Source organism: Octopus sinensis, linkage group LG9 (assembly GCF_006345805.1).
Source record: "Octopus sinensis linkage group LG9, ASM634580v1, whole genome shotgun sequence".
Classification (NCBI taxonomy): Eukaryota; Metazoa; Mollusca; class Cephalopoda; order Octopoda; family Octopodidae; genus Octopus; species Octopus sinensis.
The window spans coordinates 32410234-32435924 of NC_043005.1; the positions used below are offsets into that span (position 1 = coordinate 32410234).

Below are 25691 nucleotides of genomic sequence, written 5' to 3' on the forward strand. Positions count from 1 at the left end.
AATTAATTCATTTATTGTATTAAATGGGTGAAGGTAAAAAATATTTTTACTGTAAATTCATATTACAAATAAGAAAATGGAGAAATTCATTTCGTTCATCAACTTATGGATATTACAATTTCACATTATTTATTGATTATACAAAAGGGAACATCAAAATCGAACAAAACCATATACATCAATATGTAATATAATACTAAAAATTATACAAATAAACTGCTCCTTACAGCTGTTTCAGCCTATGGTCAAGAGTCAATTCAATTTATATTGCCTACAGATGTCAGTGTATTATGGTTTTTATGTATATATATATGATGGAGATGGAAAAAAGGCTGTAACAATCCTATGTGAGGGAGAAAGCAGACAAAGAAGCCTGGGTTATAAAAAACATTAAGTCAAACCCAAAGGACTTCTTTCATTATGCGAAAGAAACAGCCTCAGTACACTGCAAGATCCAAAAGGATGGTTCCCTCACAGACGGTCCAACTAAGATCAGTGAGATACTGAATGACCAGTTCAAAAGTGTCTTTACCATCCCGTAGGAGCACAGACAAGTGAACGAACCAGTGGACTTCTTTGCTGCCTCACCTATAACCAGCAAGGCAGTTACAATGGGATACATTGACATTAGCGAAGAAGATATACTACTAGCCTTAGATGAAGTGGACACAAACTCAACTGCTGGTCCTGATGGTTTCCCAGCAATCCTCCTCAAATTGTGTAAGCATGCCCTGGCAAAACCCTTCTAGATTCTCTTCCAGAGCTTTCTTACAAATGGCAAACTGTCAAGCAAGCTGAAGGAGGGAATAATATGCCCAATACATTAAGTGGGAAGTAGAGCAGATGCCAAAAACTATAGGCCTATCTCTCTGACTTCACACATCAGCAAAGTCATAGAAAGGATAGTCAGAGGGAAACTAATTGCATTCCTTGAAGAAAATAACTTGCTGAGTGATACCCAGCATGGTTTTCAACCAGGTAGGAGCTGCCTGACCCAGCTCTTACAACATTATGACTGGGTGTTGAAGTAGTTACTCAACAAATCAAATGTGGATGTAATGTCCCTTGATTTTGCAAAAGCTTTTGACAAGGTAGATCATGGTATGATATGCCACAAACTGTGTGACCTTGGCATAGCTGGAAAACTTGGAGAGTGGTTACATGACTTTCTGAAAGATAGGAGTCAGCCAGTAGTGGCTACTGGAGCCACCTCTACGAACACACAAATAGTGAGCGGTGTTCCACAGGGGACTGTCTTGGGACTACTGCTTTTTATAGTGGCCCTCTCAAATATGCCCTCAAATGCCTGGATAACCACCCTTGCAAGCTATGCAGATGATATGAAAGTCTCGCAGAATTTTCAGAACCCCAGTGATGTTGCACACCTGCAGCAGGAATTGGACTCAATTTACAGATGAGCTGAGGATAATAATATGCAGTTTAATGCTGAAAAATTCCAAGCCCTGCGCTACCAGCATCCAAAACTGAATATTAAACCTACAGGGTACACCGGTCCACAGGGAATTTCAATTCCAGAGCCTAAGTCAGTGAGGGACCTGGGTATCGACATGAGTGATGATACCTCTTTTCAAGTGCACATTACCAGGATGGTGACAACGTGCAGACGACTGACTGGATGGATCCTAAGAACATTCAGAACCAGAGAAACCATGATGGTCCTCTGGCGGATATTCGTCCTCAGCCGCCTGGATTACTGCTCACAGCTATGGTCACCCACCAGTGTAAAATTAACAGCGGACCTTGAAACAATCCAGAGAAGATTCACAAAGAAGATCATCTCTTTGCAACAGCTCAGCTACTGGGAAAGGTTGAAACAGCTAAGACTCTACACCCTGGAGAGAAAACGGGAGAGGTATGCAGTAATATATATGTGGAAGATCCTGGAATTCTTCTTTTCCTCTGCTCTGTTACCAATCACTCCAGACGATGTTCAGTGTAGTGGATCTTTTGTTGATACTGACATAGAAGTGCGGTTCCTTGTACACTGTAAAACATGTATTTTTATTAGGAATTGTGATCAAGGAGGCCAATAGGAGGAAGAAAGAGCAATGATAGCAAAAAACCCAGAATGGATGGATGAAGTGAGTTAATGTATGGTTGTAGAGACAGAGTTATTAGAGTAAAAGCAGGAGAGGAATGATGTTCAGAAGTGGGTGATGGATAACAGTAGAAGTGGCCTAGAGAAGAGAGCGAGTCATGATTGACAGTACAGAAAGAGTGAAGTGAGAGTGTATTGGGTAAAGATAGTTCGGTGCAGTTTCTTATACATAACTTAGTGAAAGCTGAGGGTGATAGAACAATGAGGATGACAGTAGAAAGGACTTGAGGGATTGAATGCTGGTAGGCCATGTACCATTTGTTATGTGAACAGTACAAGTAATTGGGAGGTTAGTAGTAGAGATGTGGGTGCTAGGAAGGAAGGAGGGAGATGAGTAATATATAAAGAAGGAATCAAGGATGTAAATAGTGGCGTACATACACATGTGTATGTAGGCCTCTTTGTATTTGTTTCTAACTGCTTGACAAATGTTGTTGGTTTGTCCCCATAACTTAGCAGTTTGACAGAAAGAAACTGACAGAACAAGTACCAGACTTCAAATGAGTACTATAGTTGATTTGATTGATTAAAGACTTTAAGGTGATGCAGTAGTGAGGCTTTTCACTGAAACAAGTAAAAGAATAAATATAAATTTATTTACTCTTGTTATCCCTCTGTAATTCATGACTTCTATGCTTTTACCGACATTGCTGCATATTCCATACTAATCCAATTGTTGGTCTTTTATTTCAATTACCAAATGTTGTTAGTATATAGTAACACTAATGTAAAGCTGTAAGCAAACACTTTCTTCAGATTATAATTTTCTTATTAGTTAGGAAAAGAACAAAAGTAAATAAATTATATGCTGAATTATCTTCTCTTTATCTGCTTCTACATGTTGGTTTAGTTTTAGATGAAATAACTTCCTTTATTTGTTACTTCCTAAACGACTGTTTCACCCTCCCCTCTTCTCCCATCCTCTGTTTCCTCTTTTTAGTTTCATTTCACTGTTTTTTACTAATCTTACATCACTGGTTTGTTTAGTAGTGAATTTGGATCTGATTTGACATGACATAAATAATTAAAACCATCTGTAATTTTAAACAATTCAACTGGAGCTTCAATATTTTAAAATTTTGTAGCATTCTTCATGTTTAAATCTTATTTTTACCTTTCCCCTTAGTTTTTGTTCTTTCTCAAATGTAATCTTTTGCTTGTCAGTAAAATTTTTTACCTTTACTTCAAAATATGTCTATCCATCAGTTCCCTATCATTTAAGAAATGTTTTGGAAACATCTGCATTATTTTGCGTGTGAGGTGTTAGTTTTTAGGTTATGCTCATCTGTTGGTAATGTGTAGTTTCTCTCTCTCTCTCTCTGCCCACCTCCTAAATGCCAGTTTAAGCTAAGCTGTAACATTTGATATTTGCTGTGAATGAAGAGAACTGCCATTGAGAGAGTGGCATTAGGAATTTTCTGTTAATCATAGTTGGAAGCAAGAAAGAAACTTGATAATATTTGTTTAGTTGTGTATCTGTATGGTTCATTCCCTTTCTTCTTAATTCTGTTGACGTTGACTGCTGCAATTATTAGTCACCTCTCACCACTGCTGTGCCTTTTGGCTGTTAAACTGCACACAGGGGTATAGGTTAGAGGTTTTTTCAGGTTTGGAAAGGGTCTCTTACAATTAGAAAAGATCCCTCCCACTTAATTAAAAAGAAAATATTTGACACAACAAGCTGTTTTCAGTCATTTTCATGTTTCCAAATTTTTTTCATTTCCTCCTACTGAGTCTTATTGGAGCTAATTCCATCTTATTATCCTTATTCTGCTCCCTCTTCTAATGGGGTTATGCAGTGCACTTTCTGTTTCAGATAGATGAAAAATAAAGTATTATTATACTAGGAGTGTATAAGATCAGTCCAAAAAGAAATCAAACTTTCTAAAAAGAAATTTAATGTTTTACTTAATCAAACTTGTCTCTTTCAAAATTGCCTCTATCCACTGTTCAGATGCCACACAATGTTTTTTTCTAGTTTTGAAACATGTTTCCAGAGGTAGTGCACATGAAATGATGACCTTGCAGCATGGGATTTCAGTACTGGGAGTTAAAACAGGCTGCAGGGCTCAAATTGTGAGAGTAGGGCAGCTGGGAGGTGGAAGTTAGCTTTACCAAAACATCAGGAATAAGGAGTGACATGTGATCAGGTGTAGTGTTGTGGCACATCACCCTGGTTTTGTCAATGAGAGCAGGTGTGATGTGGTGTAGTCTCTAGCTGTTTTTTTCCAAACCTCACATCGTTTCCTTTGCACTGCTTCTCTCAGGACATCCAAGAAAAATTCATAACTGATTATTTAACCACATGAAGCAAACACATGATAAAATCTGCCCCTTCAATCAAAAAAGAGGTTTTCATGTTTAAATGACTGTGCCATGCATGTTTTGCAGAAATGAGGATGCAGCCCACTCTGATGATTGCTTTTAGCTGTGACCCATACTTTATCTGGTTTGGTATTTTCAGAAACTTTTTATCAACATTCAAATAGTTGAGTAGTTCCAGTCTGACTGATTTGGTTCTCTTTTTTTTCCTATTAGTAGATGTGATACAAATTTTACTGCTGCAAAATGTACCTTCAGTTTCTCTTAAAAAAATTATGTGGTTTGAACTTTTATAGATGTCAACTTCTTAGGAAACTTTATGGACAGTCAGGTGACAATTTTCACAGATAACTACAAGTACTTCCACTATCGTGGAAGGCTATCCAGATTTGGGATTGTTTTGTTGAATGTTCTTCCCAATTTCAAATGCTGGTACCATATACCACATTGTGTATAGCTCAGTCCTCCCAAAAGACTTGTAACATTAGAAATATTTCCATGGTTCTTTCTACTTCAAACATTTTCATACAGGCATGTTGCTCCTTCAAATTGCAAAGTGCATTAAACACATGCTCAGCTAAGCATCTATAGATAAAGCTATCATAAGTACTGCAGTCACAAGCACATTGTGCCAGTTGGTTGGTGCACCATTTAAAAGTGGTCTCTTTTGTGACTTATTTGCTACATGTATATAATCATGATGATTATATCATTTTACATGTACTTTATCATACTTTCATGGGTTTGACATGTACTTTCCTGGTACTTCTTTACTCATCTGTTATTGTCCATACACATTGCATATCCTTACTAATACAATTTTCTCTCTTACTCACTACAACTGTTTTCTTCTCTTGTTTTATTTCTCAGCTCATATCTTATTCAGATACATTAACATAACATATCCAGCAGAACATGTTTGCATGTGTTGTTGTTGTTACTTCTGTCAACATATTGTATGTTCACTTCATGCTTTTAAGGACCTGTGAGATAAGAAAAGATGCAAACTAAACCATTGTATATATAATCATATTATAATATGGCTTGTCATTGCGTTACTTAGCCCATTGGTAATTCTTTCACATGATTAGAGTAAAAGAGGGAGAAAGAAGCATCCATGACGTGAGGTAGAGGCAATGTAATTGTAGCACTTTCTCATGGTTAGTTGAAGGGAAAAAGAGGAGAAATAAAAAGAGGATAAGGGAAGAGTGAGTCAGAAAGAGGGAGAGACAAGCATCCATGATGTGAGATAGGGGGAATATAATATTTATTATGTGACTAAAAAAGTTAGTTGAAGGTAGAGGAGGAGAGTTAAAAATATAATTTTAGCAGAGGAGTGATGTTCTGATGGTGAGGTGAAGGAACAGCAGAGAGAGTGGGGTGGGAGACAAAGAGAGTGATGATGGTGGTGGTGATTGGATTGTGAATAAGTGTATTTTTAAAAAATTGAACTAAGTTTTTTATATCACCTATCTCTTAACTCGTAAGTGCAATTCTGTGAAATATTCATGCTTATTTATGTGGCAGATATATGCAATTTAACTAAAGGTTGTATCATATGTATGGGATATTTTCTTTTTTGTTCATGGGAAAAATGGAAAAATAAGATTGAATATTTATTTTATGAATGCTGTATATTAAGTCTATAAAATTGTTCATAAAGTATATAAAGTAATCATCATATTCCAATTTCTTTCACTTTTCAGTGAGTAACAAATGAGTGACTATCTATCCATACAGACAGGACACAGGCTACGCTTTCAGGTTTTTAGATAAAGTTCAGAAATAACCCAATAGGTTTACCATTAATTCCATGAAATATTCACAGGTCCTGCTAGTAATAGTAATAATAGTTATTGTAGTAAAGTGCAAACAACTTTGAATACGTAGTGAATTTTGAGAGAAAATTGACTATCTGCATTCTTTGATTAAGAAGCTTTGGCTTGGAAATTTTTGTCGTATTTTCAGTTTGATGGTGAGTGGTAGAGAGGTGTGGTGTTGATATGGACCATGTTTTGATGGCCATGTTTACATGTGATTGGAGAACGTTTGGATACTTTCAATACAAAGAAGTCAATACTGAAAGTAAAATAATATAGATATTTCAGACACTACTTTACTATTTCTGACTCTCTTACAATATCCATCACCATCATTTTACATCCTGCTCTACTGTTCCCAGCAACTATCAGTAGTCATGTCTATCCTGTACTGCCTCTGTTCACCATCACTTTACAAAGTATTCTATGCGTATTTTAACATGGTACCAGCATAAGTGAGGACTAAATAATACTCTTTACCCTATGTGGTCTCTGCTTGTCCCATGTGTCTTACCTTTTTGTACAAGTGCAACACAACCCTTATTGTTGATTAACATGTTTAATTATGTAACACTTCTGCAATTTGCTTTTTACAACCTTAATGTTTATTTCAAATTTTGTTCTAAATACCTATTCCCAAATTGTCTTCCTATGGTGATTTATTTTCAGAGTATTGAACTTCAAAACAAAGTTGAAATTGCAATAATAATATAAGCTCAATAGGGTCTTTTCATCCCTTTAAATCATTTAAGCGTTCCCCCTATAAAAATTAATTTTTAATCACTAAAATAGAGACGGTATAAGTTTTGTCAGACCATTCATTCTAGCCCCAATCTATAGTGCAAGTTGTTATGCTACCTTAGTACAGTTGTAATACTGTGACTGTTAAATGTTAATCACTGAACAGGCCCAACTCTCTATTAAAAAAAAACTGAAAGAGACATGTTTTTGATAAACAGGCAAAATTAATTTTTGCCAAATTCCTCTATTTTACAATAGGTATATTTATATCTAACAACTTTAAATTTAAACATATTAACCTATCAACCTAATAAAAATACTCAACATAATAATACTCATTTTAATGTTATGTATAGCTTTAACTAAATTTAAAGAAATTTATCTAATAAACCATTAAGAAACATTATTTAACAAAACATACTATATAAAGACAAAAGAATAATGCAGGCCCCCAGCTGATTCTTAAGTCAGTAAGTAGAGGAATGTAACTCAATAAATACTGGCATGGCACTCCAAAAACCATTCTGTTTCTGGCAACCTGCTGTCCTAATGATAACAATAATAATCCTTTATTATAAGGCCTGAAAATTTGGAGGAAGGGATTAAGTTGATTACATTGACCTCAGTGCGTAACTGGTACTTATTTAATCGACCCTGAAAGGATAAGAAACAGAATTTAAACTCAGAACATAGCAACAGAGAAAATGTTGCTAAGCGTTTCATCAATGATTCTACCTGCTCACCGCTATAATAATAGTAATAATCCTTTTTACAAAAGGCACAAGGCCAACAGTTTTTTTTATGGAAAGGATAAGTTGATTATATTGACCCCAGTATTCAACTGGTACTTATATTGACTATGAAAGGCAAAGTTAACCTTGGCAGAATTTGAACTCGGAATGTAAAGACGGATGAAATGCCACTAAGCATTTTGTCCAGTATGTTTATGATCCTGCCTGCTCACCACCTTAATAATAATAATAACTACATTAATAATTTCTAATTTAGGGACATTGGTATGTGATATTGATAACAGAAAGGAGGAGGGCATTTATCTTTCTTTAGTAATTATTGAAAGGGTTGATTTATAGATCTTTACAGAATGATGTAGTATAGGTCTAGCAGTTCATACATTTGTTAACTGTTTAAACACTTCAGTCAGCCTCATGTGCAAAGCTTCAAATATAAAGTGTTAAGCATTTTTTCTCTGTTTGATATTTTTTATTCCACCATTCAAGTGTTGTTCTCTGTTGCAGCCTGATAAGTGGACACAGCTTTAGTCAGTGCCTTGCTCATGATATAATAGTAGTGTAGTAGTAGCTACACTACTCAAACTCAAGAGGTTGATACTTATTTCATTCCACTGTTGTACCTGCTCTCTTCAACACATGTATCCAATCAGGTTTCTTAAATGTTTGAGTAGCATACACAAAAGAAGGAGGATTGTGCAACCTGGTAATATCACACACTATTTTGTTTGAAGGAGGAGCGCTGAAGTTTTTAATAGGTTTTAAAACTAAACAACAGTTCAAAACATTTCTATTTTTAATTGGAGACAAGGGAAATAATTTCTTATCTTTAAGATTTACATCCTGCTTCTTCGTCTTTTTTTCAAATTCGCTATGTGTTGAATAGAAAACTCCAGGCAAACCATATGTTGTTCAGGCTTTTTGTTGTCTACATGTTTTACTTTTTGAGCTATTGACATGCAGGCATGATAGTGTAGGTAAAAGTCTGCTTTCCAGCCACATGGTTTCAGGTTCAATCATACTGCGAGGCACCTTGGGCAAGAATCTTATACAGTAGTCCCAGACTGACTAAAGCTTTGTGAGTTGGTTTGGTTGACAAAAACCTAAAGAAGTCCATTGTGTGTATATATATATATATATATATATATATATAGGGAGAGTTTACGAAAAAAACTAAAGATGAAGACAGGTGGTGTACAAAACAAACAGATGTATTAGCATAATGCTCAGGAATAGAAAAAGTCTTTTACGTTTTGAGCCTATGTTCTTCTACAGAAAGGGACACAGAAAAAAAACAAGGAGAGAAAAAAATGTGTGTAGTGGCTAACAATCTATCATGGCGTCATGATGTAGTGGCTAACGATCTATCATAGCGTCATGGTGTCAGTGTTCTGTCTGCCTGTCTGTCTATTTTCTTCTATCTATCTTTCTATCTATCTTTCTATCTATCTATCTTTCTATCTTTCTATCTATCTATCTATCTATCTATCTATCTATCTTTCTATCTATCTATCTTTCTATCTACCTATCTATCTTTCTTTCTTTCTATCTTTCTATCTATCTTTCCTTCTGCCACCACCGATTGGCAGACTGATGCCTGAGGGTTGCATCAAGTGGCTTCTAGTAGCGGGAACCTGAACTACAATGGGTTTGTTCCACAGAGAATGTTTCCAGTTACTTTTGGGTACCTCCTCATATAACGGTGAAGCCTACTTACAATTAATGTTTGATGTTAGGACACACATAATGGGGTTTTTTTTTCAGTTTCCATTTACCATATCTGCACATGAGGCTTTGGTCAGCCTAGGTCTATAGTAAGATGACACTTTCCTAAAGTGCCACACAGTGGGACTGAACTTGAAATCCTGTGGCTGAGAAGCAAACTTTTTACCACACCTATGCAGCCATACCAGCATAGTCATAGTCAAGAAATTTGCTTCCCAATCACATGGTTTTGGATTCAGACTTACTGTGTGGAATCCTAAGCTCTAGGCTGTTCAAAGCTTTGTGTGTAAATTTGGTTGACAGAAACTGAAAAAAGCCTGCATGTGTGTGTGTGTGTGTTTGTGTTTGTCTTGACATCATGTGATTGTTGTAAATGAATATCTTTCATTTCCAATATTCTGCAAAACATGTCTAGTCATGCAGGTGAGGTTTGGTGACACGAAAGGCATCTGGCCATAAAAAAAATCTTGCTCAGTAAACTCTGTCTGATCCATATAAACATGGATATGTGAAAGCAGCGACGTGTGTGTGTGTGTGTGTGTGTGTGTGTGTGTGTAATATTAGCATTGATCTACTTTTGTGTGTATGTGGTGAGGTGCGGGCTATTTTATCATTTCTAATATTTTATTCACTTATATATTTTATGGGTTGGAAACATTGTTTTCATGATCTTAAAGATTTCAGAAGTTTATCAGTTTGGTCAATAAAATTGAATTTTTCATGGTGTTTATGTTTAAACAGTCAATACTTAAATCATATTAAAGTAAGGACATCTCATGAAAAGTATAATCTTTCAATAAGAAAGTCAGAATAAAACCTGAAGATTTTGTGATATCTTTTTCATCTTTTATCATATAATGATTTTTATGTTTTATCAGTCAATGAACTTATGTATTTTCTTTTAGAGAAAATATAATGCAAATTCAATCAATAAATTTTATCTTATATTTTTATGCCACTTCCCTCTGTTACTCTTCCATGGCTAGTTTACTTGAGTTCAGTCTATTACTACTGTCACAACTAATGTTCGGAAAACTTAGTTACTGGCACTAAACAATGCAGAAGCTGAAACGTTCTATTGACATTCAACTGAAAAGATCAGCGTGCTTAATCTCTTCTTTGACCAAGGTACCATCTTTTCTGTAAGAAAAATGAAAAGCAGCATACTTTTGGAAGTTACTCTCTTTACTTGTTTCAGTCATTTGACTGCGGCCATACTGGAGCACCGCCTTTAGTCGAGCAAATCAACCCCAGGACTTATTCTTTGTAAGCCTAGTACTTATTCTATCGGTCTCTTTTGCCGAACCGCTAAATCACGGGGACGTAAACACACCAGCATCGGTTGTCAAGCGGTGTTGGGGGGACAAACACAGACACACAAATACACACATATATATATACATATATACGATGGGCTTCTTTCAGTTTCCGTCTACCATATCCACTCACAAGGCTTTGGTTGGCCCGAGGCTAAAGTAGAAGACACTTGCCCAAGGTGCCACACAGTGGAACTGAACCCAGAACCATGTGGTTTGTAAGCAAGCTACTTACCACACAGCCACTCCTGCGCCTAAGTTGTTAAATTTATTTGAAAGTTGTTAAATTTATTTGTCAATTTGTCAAGCTAAATCAGTAAGACTTCTAAGTATTGATCACTGGCATCAGAGAAAATACTTTTTCAGAAAGTTTACATTTGAATTAGTGAATGAAACCAATGTGTAGTTATTTTTTTTTCTTTGACATCAATTATCAAATAACTTAGAGATCATTTTACAATTGTTGTAAAAGCTGAGTGTTTTGTGACTGGAACACTCAGGACCTCATTAGGATTCTGAAGTCTTAAGAATACTGGGTTATTTCAGTTGTATTATCTTTTCAAGACATGTATCAGATTGTGGACAAATGGCACAATGGTATTAAATACCCCTAGTACTTGAGGAGATTGGTACTAATCAGTATTGATATTAATCTATATAGTAACTACCAATAAATGTGTTATTGTTCTACTTTTAAATGTTAAATCAATAATGCTATGCAAATCTTCATCAATATTCTCTTTAACTAATTCAACAATGCTATTTTACCAAACCTACATTGCTGCTTTACTAAATGATGTCTTCAGTTTACTCTTTTATTCTTTTCAGTCATTTGATTGTGGCCATGCTAGAGCACTGCCTTTAGTCGAGCAAACTGACTCCAGGACTTATTCTTTGTATGCCTAGTACTTATTCTATCGGTCTTTTTTGCTGAACCGGTAAGCTATGGGGACGTAAACACACCAGCATTGGTTGTCAAGTGATGTTGGGGGGACAAACACAGACACACAAACATATACACACACACACACATATATATATATATATATATATATATATATATATATATACACACGATGGGCTTCTTTCAGTTTCCATCTACCAAATCCACTCACTTTGCCTGAAGCTATAGTAGAAGACACTTGCTCAAGGTGCCACGCAGTGGGACTGAACCTGGAACCATGTGGTTGGTAAGCAAGCTACTTACCACACAGCCTATGAGTTTGATCAAATTTTCATGTCTTTCATGTTTTTGTAACTCTTAGAGCATAGATGATAATGTTAATAGCCTACAGTCATGGAATTTATTGATGTTTGTCATGATATGTAACTTTGTCTTGCTAATCATGGTGGAATAACCTGGATGTGTATGATGTCTGTTGGAACTCCTCCATGTGGTAAAGGTTTATTTTCCTGATCTATATGATTACATTCCTGCACAGTGGAATAGAGAAAATAAATTCCTCTACAGTGGAATAGAAAAAATATATGTGATGGTGTTGAGTAATAATGTTCAAGAATGGGAGATTTCCGAGGATTCTATTTGTGGGTTCTGACTTTCTAGACTTTTAAATCTTAGTAAATATCTCACTTCAAATTGTTATTAATCCAGATTTGGTTAAACCTGAGCTAATGATTTTTCCAGAGAGCCAATATATAAAATGTATTGGCTCAGCATATTCAACTGACATTCCTAAAGTATTTGAAAAACTCTCTCTCCAGCAATTGACATATAATCGCTGATAAATTATACAACTGAAATACAGGTGGATTACTGTTACTCAGTGGGGTGCATCAACTGGGGATCAATATTTGATTTTATAAGAGAGGTTTATTTGTGGGTTTTTTTTCTGCCTTTCCCCAAAATATTAAAAATGTAAGGAAAGTGAATTTTAAGCAGGTCATTAATGCATTTTACTCAATATCTATCATAATATTTACTCATCCCAGATACATATAATGTTGGTGGCTCTCTGTGTGATTAGGATTTAGCTGTTTGATCAACTGGACTGACTGACTTGTCCATGATTTAATGTGTAAATGGCTGAGTATTCCATAGATGTATGTATCCTGAACATAATTCTTAGGCAGACTCAGCTTGATACAATGACAAAGCTGTGCTTTTGGAATTATATGTACAATCCACTTGTCAAGTTTCTCTACAGCTTCCATCTCCAATTTTACTCAGGTGTTAGTTGACTTAAAGTTATAGAAAAATGTTGAACTAGGCATTTCATTGTTGGGAAACTAACTTTTTCAGCCATACTGCACCTAATGTGGATATACATCATGAATATTAGTTATTGGATCAATTTTCATACAAGAAAAGTTGTTGTAGCAATAAGTAGTTTGTGACAGCCTAACTTTCAGAATGATATCACTTTATACTTTTCAATGTTTTCTTTTAATCTGTAAAATTTGAAAATGTCTTTTGAGTCAGTTGAATGTGAATTTAATATGGCTTTTAGACTTGCATCATACCAAAACCAGAAGCCTATTTCCCTTATGGCATTTTGTCAGTTGCTACCTCAGCTTGTGTTACAGACAGCATTGTTAACTGATTCTCTAACATGTTTTGCCAGCTTATTCTTCTCAACCTGCTCCATGCTCACACATTTTATTCCTTGTCACACCTACTTGTTTTGAATAAAATCAAATGATTATTCAGGTATATATTACCTTCTAGGTACAGAACAGAATCTTGGCTTAAGGTGATGGTCACCTGTCTTCATCTCTCACTTAAGATTTGAAATTAAAATATTTCCAAACTTGTTAACTTACAATTTAAGAGTTTAAAAGATAAAAATCCAAACAGCACATTTAACTGTTGTCAGATACGATGTCATGTTCTTAGTGATGCATTGTATTTTGACATATAGCCAGAACTCCAGTTGTTATTTACCTCTGCTAAGGTGGCATGCTAGCAGAACCGTTTTCACAGGCAAAATGTTTAGTGGCATTATATTCGTCTTTGTTCTGAGTTCAAATTCCACTGAGGTTGTCTTTCATCCTTTTGGGGTCAATAATTGACTTTGCGGTATACGGATGTCCTGAATCTATACTTGATGTGTGTCATTAATACGTCCAAGAATGCTAGCTGATTGTCTTTTTCCTTTTCCATTGTGAACTGTATGGCTTTATTGAATTCACATGATCTAACAGCACTTAGACATCTTCCTGGTAGGGCCAGAGTATAAAGGCGTCATCAACATATCGCAGCCATAGGGTTGATTTCAGTGGTGTTGATCCTAAAGCCAAATTCTCAAAGTATTCCATGTATATATTGGCTATTATCGGTGATAAAGGTGAACCCATAGCTAAACTCTCTTCTTGTCGATATATATCAGTGTCTATACTGAAGTAAGTAATTTCTACACAGAAGGTCAACATTTCCATCAAGTTCCTTATTGGTATACTAGTGCGTTCTTTTAGATTGGTGTCTGTCACTAGTTTTTCTTGAATCACCGATAGTGCTTCACCAGTTGGGACTTTGATGAACAGACTTATCACATCTAGACTCACCATCTGGTTGGATTCAATGGGGGTATCTTTGATCTATTCTGTGAAGTGGGTGGAATTCTTCACATATGATGTTGACTTTCCTGCTAATGGACTGATTATATCCACAAGGAAGCAGCTCAGTGGATGACATGCTGAACCTCTACAGCTCACTATAGTTCTTAATGGAATACCAACCTTATGAATCTTAGGGAGACCATACATGTGTGGTAGTTTACTGTAGTGTTGAGTCAGTTGCCTGTACTTCATTGGTGTAAAGTGATCCTTTTTCTTGATCAAAATCTGTGACAATTCCTTCTCTCTTTTCAGAGTTAGGTCTATTTTTTTTCTTTGCTATGGCTACCATCACTTAATATATATTTTTCAGAGTAGTCATCATCATTTCCCAGGTTTTAAATTTTCCCAAGACACCTGATGAAGGCTGGAGGGTATATCAGCTGAAATGTTGTGTTAACAACAAAGATGAGGGCAAATATCCGTCAAATGTAAATAATGTAAATGATGTACATAATTCTTCATCTCTTAAATATAAAACTTTATTAACTAAACCTTTGTCTAAATAATTTGGGTACTTTGGCAAATCCAGTTGATAACATCTTCTTTGTTGTCAGCTGCCTCTCACCATGTATTTTACTTTCTGTTTATTTATTGTCTTTTTTTTTGTAAGCTGCAGAAATTTTAATTAGGTTTCTAGAATAAGTCTTTCCAAATATTTGTGTGTGTGTTTGAATGGGTTTTCCACTTCAGTTCATTCTGTCATTAATTTCTTCCAGTGATGGATTGGATCTGAAGTCTTCAAATTAGCTTTCTCCTTTCTGGTTTTGAGAAGCCTAATTTCTCAAGATTGGTATTTAGGCAGTGTGTTACATATCCCAGGGCCCCAATAATTACAGGTATAACAGGTATAAACCTGAACTTGTAATCTGGATAGAGTTACTGCAGATTTCTCAATAGTTCAGCATAGGTGTTCTCTTTTCCACTGATCTTCAACTTTATGTTAACATCTGCTGGGCAGCTAATTTCCACAACTGTGCACAGTTTCTCTTCTCTATCCCAAATCATTATATCAGGTCTGTTGTGCTTACATTTTATTGAGGTCTTCACTGAGACATTTCACCAGTATTCCTTTTTATTATGAGTGGCTATGGCTTCTACCATATTGTGTGTTCTTATTTCTTTGTCCTTGCGATTATCCTTTCAAGGAATTTCACCCATGCAAGCAAGGAAAAGTAGACAAACATTAAAGCAATGATGATGTTGATGTCTATCTGTCTGTCTGTCTCTTATATTTTTAATAGTTATAAATCTTCCACTGAGGAGGGAGCCAGTTTCCAACAAAGATACAAGGCTCCATCTTTGGGATGTAGTTAACACAGACAAATTCACATTTGTAACTTGAGAAAAGTCTTGCATATTTTTACTGTTCTGCTCACTGATTGCACTTGTAATGTATGAATCAGCTAGTCTATTTCTCTTCCTGAAAACCCCAGTTTATCCAGATTCTCCTTTAAGCATTTACTAACTAAACCTAGTCCTCCAATTATTACTGGTATGAATATGAATTCATAGTCTGGATATAAAAGCTGGAGGCTTCGAAGCAGTTATGTATGTATGTATGTATGTATGTATGTATGTATGTATGGGCATACACTGTATGTATGTGTTTGTCTCTCCACCATTGCTTGGCAACAGATGTTGGTGTGTTTATGTCCCTGTAACTTAGTGGTTTGGCAAAAGAGTCTGATACAATAAGTATTAGGCTTACAGAGAATAAGTCCTGAAGCCGATTTGTCTAAAGGTGGTGCTCCAGCATGGCCCCAGTCAAATGACTGAAACAAGTAAAAGAGTATATGCACACACACACACACACACACACACACACACACACACACACACTCTCTCTCTCTCTCTCTCTCTCTCTCTCTCTCTCTCTCTCATATTAAAAGACACACTTGTTAAAAATGATGGACCCTATTATTGTATCTTTCAGTATATCTTGATGTGTCTGTTTCAAGCCTTCAAGGGTTGCTTCTCTTTCTTCTTAGGTTTCTTGTTTTGAAGCACATTTCATCTCCAATTCACTGTTTGAAGTGACTGAAGATTTCCCTGTCTATTTCAACTATTGTCCTTCCTCATTCATTCACTTTCTTTCATTATTTCTTTACCTTTTTTCTCCCTAACAGAATCTGTCCTTGCTTCTTTTTATTTCTCAAACATTCCCAACTGCATTTTGATATCATTCACAAATCTCTCTCTTCCCTGTTATTTTATATGTTACTGTTCTAATTTAATCTTGCTGTTGTAGAGCTCTATCTTTCTCCATCCCACCTCTTCCTGTATCTCTTCAGTTATCACTCTACTCTCCCTCTCTATTTCATCAATTGCTTGTCATGTTTGCTGGATGTCTGCTAACTGTTTCTCTCACCTTGACTACTACTTTCTTTTCCCTCTTTCCTATAATGTGATAGGAAAACAAAATATGAAAAAAAAGAAAGCAAAACACACACACTCTCTCTCTCTCTCTCTCTCTCTAAGAAATATTGGTTTCTATTACACAAACAGAATGTAGGTTTCTTTGAGTAGAGAGATAATATTGAGATGTATAAATAAACACGAAGTTTGCTTGTATGTTCTGTTCATATGATGTCAACATTCATTTAAAATTTTAATATTCAAGAACAAACTTCATTTATTTATTATCCAATAGCATGTCTGAACATAATGTTTGATCAATGATGATAAGTTAACATCAAAGAGATGTAAAATTTTATTCTTTAGATTCTGTATTGAAGCGGTGTTCAATTAATATTACTCATAGACTGTAGCTTTGAGAACAAGTGCTCTATCAAACACCTTGATAGTTTGCAGTGATCCTTGAATTAATTCATTCAAATTCAAGTTTACAAAGACTCTACTAGCTCCTTTTATCACACATAAAGAATATTTTCTTTTCTTTTTTTTTTGTATTATTTAGGTTCAGTTATTTCTCTGTCTCTTTTTTTTTCTCACTCTCCCTCCATTATCTTTATAAAATTTTGATTACACATTTATTCATGATTCACTTCTTCAAAAACTGTACATCAATTTATTAGTGCAAATTAACCAATTCTAATTGTTGTAACATTTTAATATTACAAATATTACTTGTTTTAACAATCAGTTAAGTGAACTGATCCTCTCTGGTTTATTGGTGTTTTATTTATTGAGTCAGGAAGATGAATCTCAGATGATTAAGAAATTTCACAAAAATGTATTATTTCATATTTGTGCTTTTGTTTAGTTAGTCGAAGTAATTATCCTTTGAAATTTTATAGATTGTATATTTTCTTTTTCTGTAATTGTTCTCATGTAGAACTGGGTGTATAATGTTATTCTTTGATCAATATTTAGTTAGATAGTTTGTCTTTATTAAGAGTAGTAGAGAAAACAACTGGAGCACTGTTAATAGTGAATCATAGGAGATGTTTAAATTACTCTCTGAAAGCCTATTTCTGGGTCTATTTCTGGAACACTACCTAGAGCTTTTACCTTAGCTGTCTTGACTACAAGGCAATAAGTTCTGTAAGAATTCAACTGGATCAGCAACTTGATCCACAAGATGTGGAGATGAAGGTCATATAATGGATTTGTAGGGGAATCCACCTGGAATTCTTACATAACTTAATCACTACACAAAGGTATAATGATTATTGCATTCAAATGCCACCCAAATCTTAAATGTACCCAGTTGAAATGTGCTTTGAACTTTCCAAAGAGTAAAATTCTAAAGCTCAATTAGGAGTCTTCTGAATAGTGTCTTCCAAAACTCAAGATGTGGTTGACGTTTTTAGATAATAGAACAGTAGAGTCCAGGGAAACTTGTAATGTTCTGCATTGCTAAATCTCTCTATAATATGGACTGATTTGTATTTATGTTCTGCCATCCATAAAAAAAAAATAGCATGTGATTTGGCTTGTAGCAGAAATATTACATGTTGATCACAGAGATTATTGAATGTCACCCATGTTTTGGTAATGTCTCTGTTGCGTATATTTCTTGAAAGTTATGGAAAGAACTAAGAAAGGAATAGAAGCATTTATGATGAGAATTAATCAGTCATTAAATAACACTAATCTTCCTTTCATGAGTAATAGAAGACAATTTTTCATAATAACTACATTCACAATGGCCAGTAGCAAGTCACAAGGACTTCATCAACAACTGAATGTTGGTTTAAGTAGGGTACCAGAAAGGAACAGTTATAAATTACTGATGAATAATGATAGAAAATAGGAGAAATCTTTATGGAAATTGATGTTTTAACACTGAATATTGTGATAAAGAACTTTGGGAATAATGATAATTGAAAATCTGTTGAAGTTTTATAAATATCGTAATCTGTCTTTGTAAATAAAGTACTCACATTTTTAATTAACTTTCATTAAACCATTCTGTGACTCATTACAATAAAATGAAAGTAAAAACAAAACCTATCATTTTTAATGGCACAGATAGCTATGTGCTTATATCATCTTTACCCATCATTTTTAATTAGTGGCATGTTCTGTTACATTCACGAAAACTGCTCTTCTCATTCTAGTATGAAAAGCAGACGTAAAATGGTGACTGTTATAGTTTAGTGTTAAAAATAAGTTCTTTGGTAAAGAATTTATCAGTGGTTTGACCTATTGTTTTGAATGGGTCTACCATGGATCATTGTATACAATTAATAAAACTATTGATTTCTTTATGACACAGGTACATTGGTAATACAAAATATATTTTATATACTAGGTGTGTTGCCTTTTATCTTATAGTAATAATAATAATAGTAATAATAATTTGGCAGTGCCACCTCTAGCCAAACAATTATTCTGTGCTGATGAAGGGAAATAACCCGGAAATCGCAATACACAAATATTGTTTTGAGCTGCGTGGGAATGCTAAATTCCCTTGTTCGAAAATATAAGGACATAGATTGTGTCATATAGCCAACTGGAGACGATGTCTCCTAGGGCTAGATTACAGCAACATTCATCCTAAACCAGGACTGCTATGTTATGTTGGCAAACAATCTTTACTACAAAGTAATGTTGCACTGTTGCTGAATATCTCATGTTATGAGATTTAAAAATAGTAATTTTCTAATTTGTAGATCAGTGACTAGTTGTCACTTTGAAAACTATATATTTCGAATGCGAATTTGGCAGCCACCTCTAGCCAAGCAATTATTCTGTGCTGATGAAGGGAAATAACCCGGAAATCACGATACACTGATGTTGTTTTGAGCTGTGTGGGGGTGCTAGATTCCTTTGTTCGAAAATATAAGGACACAGATCGTGTCGTACAGCCAGCTGGAGTTGATGTCTCCTGGGGCTAAATTACGGCAACATTCGTCCTAAGTGAGGACTGCCATGTTATGTCAGCAAACAATCTTTACTACAGTAATAATAATGTTCATATCACTGAGGAAGTAGCTGCAAGGCTTGGGATGACTTGTACTATTCTTATCATGATGTTATCTCGATAGCAGTGTACGACACTGCAGTGTATCAGGTTCTGAGTCATGAATGTATACCAGATGTATATGAAAATACTTACTTACTCTTGTCACTTAGAGGGTGTAATTAATATATACACACACACGTGTGTAGGGTGGGAGAACACCAAGAAATATTGAAGTATGCCAGGTGGTCTCTGAGAATTCAGCTGCACACAGATACCAAGCAACTGATTACAAATTGTGCTAGCTAGGTCATGTAGTCTGGTTTCCTGTTAACCAAAGACTTGATTTCTATCAGCTGAGGATGTCACTGTTTGAGAAAAACCATATCAGTGGGCAATTAACACAGTATAAAATCCTTGGCTCATTAGCCTTAGTTTGTTGGTGCTTGTTTTCTTCAAAACTGAATCTATCATCTCACTTCAGTTTCTCTACCATTCTCTCTTCCATTTTATTTCCCTGTCTATTTTTCTCATCATTCTGATAGTGAGCAAGATAAACTCAATCATGACACTGAAATCATAAGTATGTCACTAGATGAATCATTGTTAATTATGATGATGATAATATCTAGCTACTGAAATGTTGTTCAATTACAGCACTGGATGTATGGATGGATGGATGCATGTATGCATGTCTGCCTGCCTGCCATTCATTCAATTTAAAAAACAAAATTTCTTGCCAATATAGAAAGAACCAGTTTCTAACCTAGATTCAAGGCTCCTTCATTGGAATTTCAACATCAACAACAGGGTATTTTTGTTTGTATGTATGTATTTATGTATGTATGTATGTATGTACGTACATATTTGTATGTTTTATGTATGTATTCTCATGCATGTAGTTAAAGGATAAACTTCTGGAAAGTTTTATAGATTTTATAATTCCAGTGATGTATTGGATCTGTAGTCTTCAAATTAGCTTTCTCTTTTCTGGTTTTGAGAAGCCTAATTTCTCAAGATTGGTATTTAGGCAGTGTGTTACATATCCCAGGGCCCCAATAATTACAGGTATAACAGGTATAAACCTGAACTTGTAATCTGGATAGAGTAATTGCAGATTTCTCAATAGTTCGGCATAGGTGTTCTCTTTTCCACTGATCTTCAACTTTATGTTAATATCCGCTGGGCAGCTAATTTTCACAATTGTGCACAGTTTCTTTTCTCTATCCCAAATGATTATATCAGGTCTGTTGTGCTTACATTTTATTGAGGTCTTCACTGAGACATTTCACCAGTATTCCTTTTTATTATGAGTGGCTATGGCTTCTACCATATTGTGTGTTCTTATTTCTTTGTCCTTGGGATTATCCTTTCAATGGATTTCATTATAGAGTGTCTTAGCTACAACATCATATCTCATCAGTAGATAATACCGTGATGACATTTTCAGACAACTGCTCATGATGTGCATGATATGTTGAGTGTGACTCCATGAAGTCTGCATCGGTTGTCATATTTTACTGCTTTTCCTGCATCTTTATCCCTTTTGTGCATAAGGTACTTGGTTGATTTTTCCTGCTCCTGGATTGCATATGCATACCCTTCAAAGTGGGAGGTAGTAATCCGGCTATTGGGCCATGATAAACTACTTTGATGATTGATATTACTGTCATCACGGAACTTTCTACTAACATATCCATGCATAGTCTTTTGCTCATATAGGCTCATCCTTTCATCTGATGATACATTGCGGTCGAGTCGTGTGACTTCTTTTGGGCATGTATTCTAGGTTATCAAAGAGTGTTGCTCAAGGAGCTGACGTATGTATGTGCGTGTGTGTGTTTGTGTGTGAATAACATTTCCATTGTCAAGAAAAGGATTATATTGGAAAATGACAAAATTAATGAAGCCATCCAACCAGTTGCTATAAACAGTGCTATCAGTAAGACTAGTTGAAACTTCACCACTATATGATATTCACCATTATAATTGTTCATTTAATGTTGCACAGATTAACTTCAAGAAATATGAGTTTGATTTTCCTTCCTTTTATTCAAACTTAAAACACAATGTATGATTATTCTTCTAGATAAAGTTCGAGAATTAACTCCATAATTATATTTATTTATCACTGAAACCATTTTAAAACCATTTTTGACATATCAGCCAGTGTTATTGACCAATGCTAGCAACTAATAAATGTTATGCCTCTTTATGCTGTCAGTCTACTTGACATAACAAACAAATCTCCCTCAAGCCACACTCTACCTACTTTGAAGATGTATCTTCGATAGAATTACCCTATATATCAGGCTGAGTAAAAAGTAAGCAATGTTTTGAAACATGAAATTCATCACAATATATTTCAATAATGCGGAAATTTTATTTATCAAAGTAAGTACCATTACAATCAACACATTTTTGCCGAGTTACAAGTTTGTTTATTCTGGTAACATAAAAATCTGGAGTTCTTGAGCTGATGAACTCTTTGCATGCACTTTCAGCATCAGTTTGATTTTTGAACTCTTCTTGCAGGAAACCATCAAGGTGCTTGAAAAAGTGTTTGTCAATAGGAGAAAGGTCTGGTGAATAAGCTAGGGAAAAACTTCATAGCCAAGTTCCCTCTTCTGTTGACCAGTCTGGGACAGAGGAGTAGCAGTTTTTCATTCATTTTGGCAATTTCACGGCAATATGTTTCTGTAGTAATGGTGTTTCTGGGTTTTAAGAAGTTATAGTGGATGAGTTCAGCAGTATGCCATCAAACAGTCACCATAACCTTCTTTTTGAAGAGCTTGGGTTTAGGGAAGGTTTTGGTGCTTCATTTTGGTCCAACCACTGCGAAGAACATTTTTTATTATTGTACAGAATCCACTTTCCATTGCAAGTTACAATACAGGCGAGAAATGGATTGGTTATGAAGGAGAAGCGATGAGCAAATTTCATGTCTGTGCATTTTCTGATTTTCATTCAAATCGTGTGGTACCCATTTGTCGAGCTATTTTGATTTTCCAATCACATGCAAATAGTTGCAGGCAGTTTTCTGGCTAACTCGAAGCTCTTTTGCCAGTTCTTTAATTGACTGTCATTGATGGCAGATGGACATCCACTATGCTCAAGGCTTGGGTCTCCACTTCAAATTCGTTTAAACCACTTTTGAGCTGACCACTCACTAGTCATTTCCTCACCAAATGTTTTGTTGATATCATGAGCAGTTTCAGCTGCTTTATGTCCTTTTTTGAAGTTGAATAGCAAAATTGCTCGAATATTGTGTTTTGACAGTTCAGATGATGGTAACAACGGTGAAAAAAAATGCCAATGTTAATTTATTGATGCATTTGGACAAGTTTGTGTCTGTATTATCAGACAATTGCAAAAAAAATGTTTAACAAAAATTGAAAACTGCAAAATTCCAGTACAAATTCTTCATGGTTTAAAACGTTGCTTACTTTTTACTCAACCTAATATCTAATATATAAAATAGAGATGTGTGTGTGTTCACTTTTCACATGAAAATGGCTTCCATACTTGTGATAAATGAATAATTTGACCTTGGACACATGTTAGGCTCTTCATTTGATTTTTTTTTTATTAAAGATAAAAAATATTGCTTGATATTTGTGATTCACTTCTTTAAAAAGGTTTCTCAATGTCAACTTCCGGTATTGACATAAAAGCGGCAAAGTCTCTCACTCTGTTTTAATGTTTTCATTTCTGAGTTTTCATTTCAAGTTTTAATTCTCTATTTGTAAACAACTACGATAAATTACCGAAAGAAATATTTACTAAAGTTCATAAATTTAAATATTTGGTACAAGATAGTTTTTAACGTGCTTTTATTTATATGATTTTTTCATTCCATGTTTATCTCATTCATTGTTTGCGATGTTCTCTCTGTCTCACACACACATACATACACACACACACACACACACACACACACATGCACACACTCCACATTTGATTTCATTATTACAAAAATATCACATTAAAATTTTGCAATTCAACATGGGGCATCCAAAAAATATGGGCATTATTTTGCTTGAACTCACACACTTTGTTAATTTCTGTAAAAATTTTTTTCACATGCTGTGTTCAGCTCTATTTGTTGTCAGTCACACATGCACATGTGTGTTTTTGCATGTACATTTGTATACATTTATGTATGTGTGAGTGAGTAAGTGAAGGGGTGGTGTGTTGTCATGTATATGTACATACTTAAATACATATGCATACGTCTTTTCTGTATGTATGTATGTGTACGTGCATATGTGAAAGAGAGAGAGAGAGAGAGAGAGAGAGAGTGGTGTCTAAGTGGCACTCACTCTCTCACACACACATGCACAAGAAAGATGTATGCCTATTTATTTATGTATGTATACATGACAACACACCCCTTCGCTTGCTCTGTCTCTTTCTCTCTCACACACACAGATACACACCTGTCCATTTGATCTGATGTTTGATACTATATGTATTTGTGTGTGCGCGTGCATGTGGCATTCCACAATTGCCAGAAAAAAAAAAAGAGGAGGAATTTTCTTTCTTGATTCTCCTGGTGGCACAGGTAAAACATTTGTAACATTGCTCCTCTCCAAGGTAACAAAAAAGAATTGCAGTTGCTGTCCCATTATCTGACTTTGCTGCCACCCTTCTCCCAAGAGGATGAACAACTCCTTCTGCTTTTAAATTACCTTGCCACAAATGACAGTTCAATTTGTAACTTAAGCAAAGATTCAGCTTCAGCAGAAGTGTTGTACCAATGCCACTTATCATTTGGGATGAATGCACCATGTCACATGTCCATGTGCAATGGAAGCTCTTGGTAAGACCTTACAGCAGTTCTTCTCAAACTATCTGATGTGGCATACTGGCAGTTTTTTTTATCAAATGTGCAAGGGACCAGTAATATTTCTTAGTAATATTAATTTATACCAGAAACAATATATATATATATATATATATATATATATAAATTGACAATTTTTTTTTTATCTTCTATTTATTTTGTAAACAAATAATACAATATTACATAACCATTTTATAATGTTTCTTTCGTGAAAATTCGCTGCATACCAACAGCTGATGGCTCACGGACCAGCACCAGTCCGCACTCCACCACTTTGAGTAGCACTGCCTTACAGGACATCAGAGGCAACAATAAATCTATGGAAGGAGTTACATTAGTTTCATCAGGAGACTTCAGACAGACATTACCAGTCATTCTGAGATGAACAAGATCTGATGAAATAAAAGCATGCATTAAGTCTTCATACCTATAGAATAAAGTACTGAAATTTTTCCTTCAATACTAACGTGCAAGTTTCATTACATGGGGATCAATGTGCAAAACAGTTTTCAACCTGGCTCCTCACCATTGATGGGAACGGTGAGATCAGTTTGGCTCATATTGCTATCGCAATAGTTCGAAAGGTTTTCAAAAGATTAATCTATTTAGAATTCCATAAATAAATATTAAAGTGAATGTTAGGAACATATGCTTGTCAAACCACCTGTTTATTATTATCAACAAATCTTCATTTATTTTAGTCTTTGTACTTTTGAGTTCTTGTTAAGTTTTAGCCTTTTCTTTCCCCATGTTCTATTTCTATTTATTTCTTGTATCTATCTAGTTTGAGCTTCTTGAAATTGATGTCTGTAGGAAAAATATACATAGAGATGGAATTGCTGGGTTTGCAATACTGAAGTGTAGTGTGTGTGAAATGTGTGGGTGAAATGCAGATAGGATGGCAAGATGTGTTTGGGTGGAAATAATGTACAGTTTGCTTGTTAAAATGAATAGGGATTGAGTAATGGGTGTAGAAAAGGTAGACAGCAGAATCAGTATGCATGATTGAGTGGTTGTAGTGTGTTGACAAATAAGTCTGTGAGAACCTTCTGGGATATGTGTAGCCAGCAGCATTGTGCCAGATATGTGAACCTATATGGGTCCTATTT

The 25691-nt window shown here is 35.1% G+C and overlaps 1 protein-coding gene and 1 long non-coding RNA gene across 2 annotated transcripts in view; one reads left to right on the forward strand and one right to left on the reverse strand.

Annotated features, from left to right (window-relative positions):
- LOC115215371 (myocardin-related transcription factor B) overlaps window positions 1-25691 on the forward strand; it is a 384512-nt gene that overhangs the window by 21215 nt on the left and 337606 nt on the right. The gene's annotated exons all lie outside the window — the stretch shown is intronic.
- Window positions 6841-19744, reverse strand: LOC118764820. The gene is made up of 3 exons (XR_005000631.1): window positions 19732-19744; window positions 17227-17229; window positions 6841-7246 (listed from the first exon to the last, which is right to left on the reverse strand). It is a non-coding gene; the product is annotated as an uncharacterized LOC118764820 (long non-coding RNA).